This window comes from Fringilla coelebs (assembly GCF_963513975.1).
Source record: "Fringilla coelebs genome assembly, chromosome: 18".
NCBI lineage: Eukaryota > Metazoa > Chordata > Aves > Passeriformes > Fringillidae > Fringilla > Fringilla coelebs.
The window spans coordinates 14,802,143-14,809,718 of NC_140044.1; the positions used below are offsets into that span (position 1 = coordinate 14,802,143).

At 48.5% G+C, this 7,576-nt stretch overlaps 1 protein-coding gene across 1 annotated transcript in view; it reads right to left on the minus strand.

The window, feature by feature from the left end:
* TP53INP2 (tumor protein p53 inducible nuclear protein 2) overlaps nt 1–7,335 on the minus strand; it is a 46,280-nt gene extending 38,945 nt beyond the window's left edge. The window contains exon 1 of the mRNA XM_084217724.1: nt 7,232–7,335. The gene's annotated coding sequence lies outside the window, so the exon portion shown is untranslated. The remainder of the gene's footprint in view (nt 1–7,231) is intronic.
* Nucleotides 7,336–7,576: the final 241 nt, after the last annotated feature.

Consider the following 7,576-nt stretch of genomic DNA (forward strand, 5'->3'; position numbering starts at 1 on the left):
CCTGTTTCAACAGAGCCTTCCTCTTGCCTGCATCAGTGCAATCTCCAGTAGTGCTAAAAATGACTGTACTTGTAATGTCACAAATACTGTACAAAATGCTCACTCAGACCCCATAGCACCCACTAAATGCCATTAATAGGACATTTGGGTTAACTTCAGTTGTAAGATTTGACTAATAAGGGCAATCCCCAGTGGCTCCCTCCAGAGAAAATCATGAACTCACAGCATGGTTTGGGTTGGATTTCAAATCCCATCCCACTCTACCTCCCAACAGGGGCAGGGACACCTTCTACTGTCCCAGGCTGCTCCAAGCCCCATCCAAACTGGCCTTGGGCACTTCCAGGGATGGGGCAGCCACAGCTGCTCTGGACAGTCTGTGCCAGGGCCTCCCCATGTTCAAGACAAAAAATCTTCTTTGCAACAGGAGAAGTCCCTTCCCTGCAGGTATCTCTCTGCATGCAGGAAGTGTCTTCTCCCCTGCAGAGCTGCCAGAGGGGCCAGGGCAGGGGGACAGTACAGCCCTCGCTCCCTGTGCAGCACAGGTGAGGCACAGGGGCACGTGGGCCCTTCCCACCCACAGGTGGCATTCCTGTGTCTATCCCAACTCCATCTCACAGATGACCAGAACCTGCCCCAGTCCCCTCTGTCAGTCCGGCAGCCCTCAACAGTTTAACCCAGTGAGAATGTTGAAAGACAACTTCAGGACAAGCCATGCTTCCATTTTCCTTAAATCTGGTTTTACACATCCCCTCTTTGTCCCTCAGACTGGACTTGATCCCAGCTATTGCAGCTGAAACCCCGGGGGGCAAGGCCAACCCTTCCAGCAGCTGGTCCTTACATGGACTTCCTGTGGGGAATTCCCAGGAACTAATGGTGTCTCTGTACACAAATCAATACCCACAGAACTGAAGGATTAGGAAGAGGAGTACTTCTCAATGTCACCCACAGTCACCAAATGCTGGAAGACATAAGTCTGCACTTCTCGGGCTGATTTTGGCTTTGCTGCATTGGTTTGGACCAGGATCAAGCTTTCCACAAGTCTGACTGATGTTTTGGGGAAAGCTTGCCGCTCACCTGACTTTCATTTTATCATTTAGCCCATTCTCTCCCATCCCTTATGAGGATTCACTGGAAAAATATTGATCAAGATACTGGTTTCAGCTTAATAGTGGCTTTCCAAGGCAGGGCTGCTTCCCACTCCAAGGACAGCATGGCTGCCTTATGGAACAAAGCAGGGATGGACAGAAAACTTGTCACAGGATGAATTTGCAATTCCATTACTTTAAACCAAGAAATAATGTTCACTGTTACTAAAGCTATACACAAGGAAGTGGGTTCTGTATTCCTGTTGCCTTTATTTCCAAGCAGAGAATCAAAATTTGTACTTCAGGGGTTTAAAACAACACCAAGCTTTTACAGGGCAAAAATATTTGACCCACAAGTGCCCACAGGCCCTGACACTCATTTCCCATGGCTCTGCAGCCACCTCCAACAACAGGAAACCTCTGTGCCATCTGCAGAGTACAGCACTGTAGAACACCACATGCCTTTTGCCACATTCCTAACGGAAAATAAGACAAAAGGACAGGACAAACCCTCAGGCACCTCCACTGCAGTGCTTTGGGGCTGGATCAAGCTTGAGAGCATAGGTCTGGGGGAGGACCTGGTGCTCCAGGAGGCTCAGCAGCGGGGAAGGGCTGCTCCAGGGCCCTACAGGACCAATACACTCCTCCTGCACAAACCCCTCCTGCAGCCCAAGGCCCAGCTGCCTGGGGGGCACAGGTTGTTTTTTCACACCTCTACTGGACTCTTGGGTGTGCCAGCTGGTCCCAGAGCAGGGACAAGTTCAGCCCAGGATCAGTGCATGAGTGATATGCTAAGGCCTGAACAGCAGGCCTAAGCCTGAGGGGACTTATAAGATGAATCTTGAGCATGATGCTATTAATACCATCAAGGTTCTTTAGTTAAAAATAGATTATTAAAACACTTATATTAGTTATTCTTAATGCCAAACTGGGTGTTGTAGAGATGTTTGTATAACCTTGTAGGGTATATTGAGAAATCTTCCCTACAGACATCCATAGAGACTTGTCAGTAGAATATTTTAGGCAAAACCCTCCTGGCTGTGGCCTGGGCTCTGGCCAAGCCCTGTCCCCAGGTGGCCATCAGATGTTTTCTGCACAAAAACGTAAACAAGTCATTTGGAGTTGTCAATTTGGGCCTATAAAGCTGGACCCCGTTTTTGGGTGGGCTGGAGAGCTCAGCCATGGGTGGAAGCCCCACGTGGGATTTCCCAATAGCTGGAAGGGTTCTCCAGGCCCTTGCTGTAGGGCAGGGCTGCCCAGGCACTGCGGGCTCTGCCTGATGGTGGAGTGTTCAGGCAATTGGTGATGTATCTTCCTCAGCCACTGTTCTCCCTCTCTGGCTCATATAGTAATGATTAGATGCATTATCTTGCTTATTTTTACTTGTTGCTAAAGCCAAGAGAGTAATAAGCTTATTGTTTTACCAAATGTATCCTTTTATTCCTGTTTTGCCTCAATGTTAATAGTAAAACAAGACCATTCTTCCTCTTGGTGTCTGAGTCCATTCTATTGCCTCTGCCAACTGCCAAAAGAATGAGCAGGGAAGGGAAACAGGGAAGGGGCACAGGGAAGGGATTCATTGCTCAGAAATGCCTATAGGGCTTCTCTGCATCTGGCTCTTGCCTGAAAACACACACTTGCCTTGAAGACAGAGAAATCTAATGAAATGTTTGAGAAAGCACTCTGCACTCGCAGTCCCTGCAGCACACAAAGGCACAGTGCAGTTCAGCAGCTGCCAGCCAAAACCCAGCTTTTTGTTCTTGAAACACAGAGACACTCCTGCGTAACTACACAGGGAGAGGGAGCACCCATCATATGATCCTGTGGCCTTGAACCGCTGTCAGCAAAGGCTGAGGCAGAAGCAATGAGCCACGTGTGTCAGAACAACAGAGAGAGAGAGAGAGAGACACAGAGGGGTGCCAGGACTGGGTGTGGGAGGTTCCCAGGAGGGTGAACCCAGCTGCAGCTCCTGCTCCCAGAGGCACTGAGTGACAAGCAGTGCCTGAGCAGCTGGAACAAACCTGCCTGAGGAAACACTTGTCCTTCCCTGCTGTCCCTGTCCGGCTGCCACCAGCAGCTCCTCCTCAGCTGGGACAGGGCACATCCAAGTGGGCACATCCAAGTGGGATTCACACATCTGTTTCCTACTGGCTTCCCATAGAGGAAAACATGGCAAAGAAATAATGTGATACACAGAGTTGCTGTTCATAACCCACTTTGCCTCTCCAGTCTCTCTTTGCTCCCAGCTGTTACAGACCTGCTTGGTTTTCTTTCACTTGAAATGGAGGAAGGAAATGGCGCTGCTGGCTGTGAATGCTCAGCCATGTCCTCAGCATATTGCATCTGGACAGCTCATTTTTTAGAGATGCTGTTGTCAAGGTTATTTAGCCAGTGCCCAAAAGCTGAACAGTGCTGTTTATCAGACCCCTTTGACTCCTCTTGCCTAACTTCAGGTGCCCAGAGTTTTGGTGTTCAGCTCACGTTATCAGCTCATCCCTTCACCACCCAGGAGAGATGTCTGAGGTGAGTTCGGAGCCCTCTGGACAAGCCCATCCCTCCCTCGTGTAGAATGACAAGTTTCCACTAGATGATTAATTGCCTTAACTTAACTGGCAGGAATTTCATCTTTGGAGATTTTTTTTTAACGTTGCCATTTAAAACTCACTCTGAAAAATATTCAAAGCAGAAATACAACCTTTTCTGGGCACTGAGAAAAAGCTGATTTGCTTTCTTACAAAAATATCTGTCTTTCATGTAAGGGAAGTTCTGGTACACAAAGCCAGTCAAAGAAATCTGAAGTGCAGTTTAATTTCTCCTGTCTCTGAACCCAAAGAACAAAGACCAACTGCTCAGGTTCTGTTTTTGATCCAGACCACTGCTAACCTCCATAAAAGACCACAAACCTCATGCTGTCTTCTGTGAGCCAGCAGCAGAAAGTGCTATTTCAGCACAGCAGTGCTATTTCAGACTGCGAGGAAAATCTGTTGTTTTCCAAGTTAATAAATAAAAGGCAAGCACCTTTGTCTCAGCAATTTCTACAAACAGCAATACCCTTCAATTTAACAGCAGTTTTTACCCATTAATGCCCCCCCCCCCAAAAAAAAAGCAATGAGTAGTCATGTAGCCCACAAAAATTAAATGCATATGAATTTATGGGTATTTTTTCACTGACAAACCCAAAATCTGTCAGGTGTTCTAGTCAATAAACTCTAACAGAAGACAACTTGCAAAGAGGAAAAAGCAACTCAAATGTTTATCAGTAAAGGACCCCAGTACATTGAGATAAGAGTATGTAAATGTGACTTTCTCAGGAACACCAAACCCACTGAGGACGCCTAATGACTACAACGCAATAACTACTGCTGTGCAAGGTCTGTGTGGGAAAGGCAGAAGGAAACAAAGTATAACACTGAAGTGGTTTACTATGAAAATAAAACATGACAGCTTGGCCAAAATAAATGGTGGGTGAAGATTACCCCTGGGACATGGGATAGGGTGGGATACATCCCACAGGAATAGGAAGCATCCCTGAGATATGTAAGTCATTCCACAGGGCCCTGATGAAATCTTAGAATAACAACAAAGCTGTGGTCTCCCAAATGCAAAAAAAAAAAAAAAACAAACTGCATTAGGCTGGAAGAGTTGCCAGGGAGGACTGGAGGGTGCCTCAGGAATCAGAACACCTAATTTGTACAGTGAGTCAGGAAAAGGAGTGGCTTGTTTACCCCAAAAAATGTCACCATTGCATAATTCCAGCAGGGCACACAAGAAATGCCCATACCAGCATCTGTTTGCAGGAACAAAGATGAATCACCCCTGAATTGGCTCAGTGTTAAACAGAGTGTTTTATGAAAGTTCTGTGATGCAACATGCCCAGGTTGAATTCATCCATCCCCTGTGCTCTGCGTGGGCGCGTTGCGTGGGCAGCGCGACCGAGGGAGCGCAGAGCTCCCAGCAGCAGCAGCAGCAGCAGCCCTAGCGCATGTTTGGCTCCATCAGATCTGCTGCTTTTTGGAAGGCAACAAGACCTGGAGGCTGTAGGACAGGCAGTGTGAAGGTCCCCCTGAGAGCTGCATTTGCTGCTCCCTGTGTGCACCAAGTGTTCCACAGCCCCACTGTCACACTGCTGCTGGCACCACAGCAGGAGATCCCAAACTGCAGCTCCTCAGACTGCTCCCAGGCCTTAGCACACCCAGCCCTCTGTGCATGGTCCCACCAAATCACTTGCAGAGTCAAGGAATTTCAGGAAGAAAGGATAGCCAGTAAATGCCCCAAGGCTGCAAAAACTACCATCACTTTTGGGTAAACACCAGGACTCAGAAGATCAGGTTTATGCCTCTGGGAAAAAAAAAAAAACAAGCAAACCAAGCAAACCAGAGTTTTCTCAGAGTTTTCAGGTTTGTGTCCTTTCAGCTCCTTGCTGGAAGTCTCCGTTCAGCTCAGTATGAGTCTCTGACAGCCCCAAGATCTCGCCTCTGTTCTGTGTCATCCCTCCCTGCCCCTTCACTGCTGGAGCAGCACAGCAACACTGCCAGGTCCCAAACTATTGCCTGTGCAAAACCCACCCCAGCCTGGGTCTCCGGAAACTTCCCTTGATTTCCATAAAGCCTGTAAGAACCCCAAGGGTTTTAAAGGTCTGTTCCTCCATCTCATTTGGCTGAGAGTGGCTTCAGAAGTTACCACCAGACAAAAGGCAGCACCACAGCACGTGGATGTTTACTGCAACTCCTCAAGGCAGCTCTAACCCCCAAATGAGTGGCCATCAGATAGCAACTGGTACTCGACCCTCTCATGTTTGCCTGATATATTTGATGCTTTGAGAGGACCGAATATGTCAATTAGTTTAGGAATTTCCCTCCATTGATACGCCTGGGATCTCCTCCTGGAGAAATGCTGAGCAAACTCATGTTCCAGAAAGAATTGCTGCATTTATCATTACTTATTCTCTGACCTTTCTTTTTAGTTGGCTTTGCACACTAATTAAACACAGAACAACTGTAGTGGCATGATTCCACATCTGACTCCTGATGTCTTTGGGGCTTATCTGAATCTTCCCAGGGCTGCATCAGACACTGCTGGGCAGCACATGGCACAGCTCAGACGGGCAAAATCAGCACCCTGGAGCAGTGCAGCTTTAACCACGCTACTGTGTGCCAGTCACTCAGCAAAGCAGCAGTCACGGGCAATGGCTGTCAAGTACTTGGATCAGAACTGTCATTTGGAGAGAACCAGCATATGAAAAAGAGAATTTCTGATTAGAAAACTCAAGAGACCGTTGTGAACAGCTGCAAAGTACAATCAGCATTTCTGGCTTCCTATTTAAAGAAGCTTGCACAAATAAATTAACTGAAATTAATTCACCCTGATTTACCAGAGGATGTGCCAGGCTCGGTCAGTCCCGGGGCCATCAAATCCCAGGGCACAGCAGGAGACAGTCCAGGGACCATCTGAAAATGGTTTTGTAGCATGAAGGGATTCATGTTCCAAGCAGCCATGGTCGAGAAAGTTTATGTGACTGACCACCTAATCCCACCAATCTCTCCAGTCCTGAGGATAGTACATGCTGGGTCACCTGGGCCTTTAGGGACCACGTCCCAGAAGAATTCAGCCTTTCTCCATTTCTGCAGGTGGATGCAATTCTACTCTACAGCTCAGAGGTGCATAAATCCAACATAAATGTTGACTTAGATATTATCTAGCTCTTTTCAATGGCAACCCCAGTACATTCAGCAAATCCTAGTTTTAATTACATGAAAAATTACTGCCTTCACATACTATGTGAAATGTGTTTTTCACTGTTCCTCATTTTTTGATTATCATGTCTTCCTTCCACTTGCCTCCATTCAGATGAAGTGTTGTATTTTTGTGTGAGATTGTGTGAACGGGTTGCACACATACCCAGGGATGGGGATAAAGGAGCAGTTGTTGGAGAACAGCAGGGAGGTCCGTGATGGGAAGGTAGGCGATTGAAAGTCTCCCAGATCTCTTAAGCTCTGGAGCTGTTGAAACCACACAGCCTGAGAGGCTGAGTCTGCCAAGAGCCTTCTGAAACCAAACACGGAGCACTCAACGCCCTCACAACAGCCCTGACTCTCACCCCAGCCAAGCCAACACGCGGGCAGACAGCATAGGGATCTGTAAAATACCTGAAAAATAAAGAACTGTCTGAGGGGATTTCCAAACAGCTCAGAAGCCACCGGCGCTCCTCGTCCGAGCTGGGCCCAGGCCGCGAGGCCTTGCGCCGCCTGGGCAGAGCCCCCCCACACAGAGGCACCTGGGATCCACAGGAGGGCGGGACGGCCCGCGGGGAGTGTGATGCCACTCGAGGGCAGACCCATCCCTGTCCTCCGGCAGAGTAGGGGCAGTCCCTTGTGGCCATCTTGGGCAAAGGCGACCCGAACGGGACAGCTCGGGAGACGGGAGCGGAACCCCCGCCCGGCCGCTCCAAGGGCGCTCCTGCTAATTTGGTCCCCCCCGCGGCCGCCGTAGTT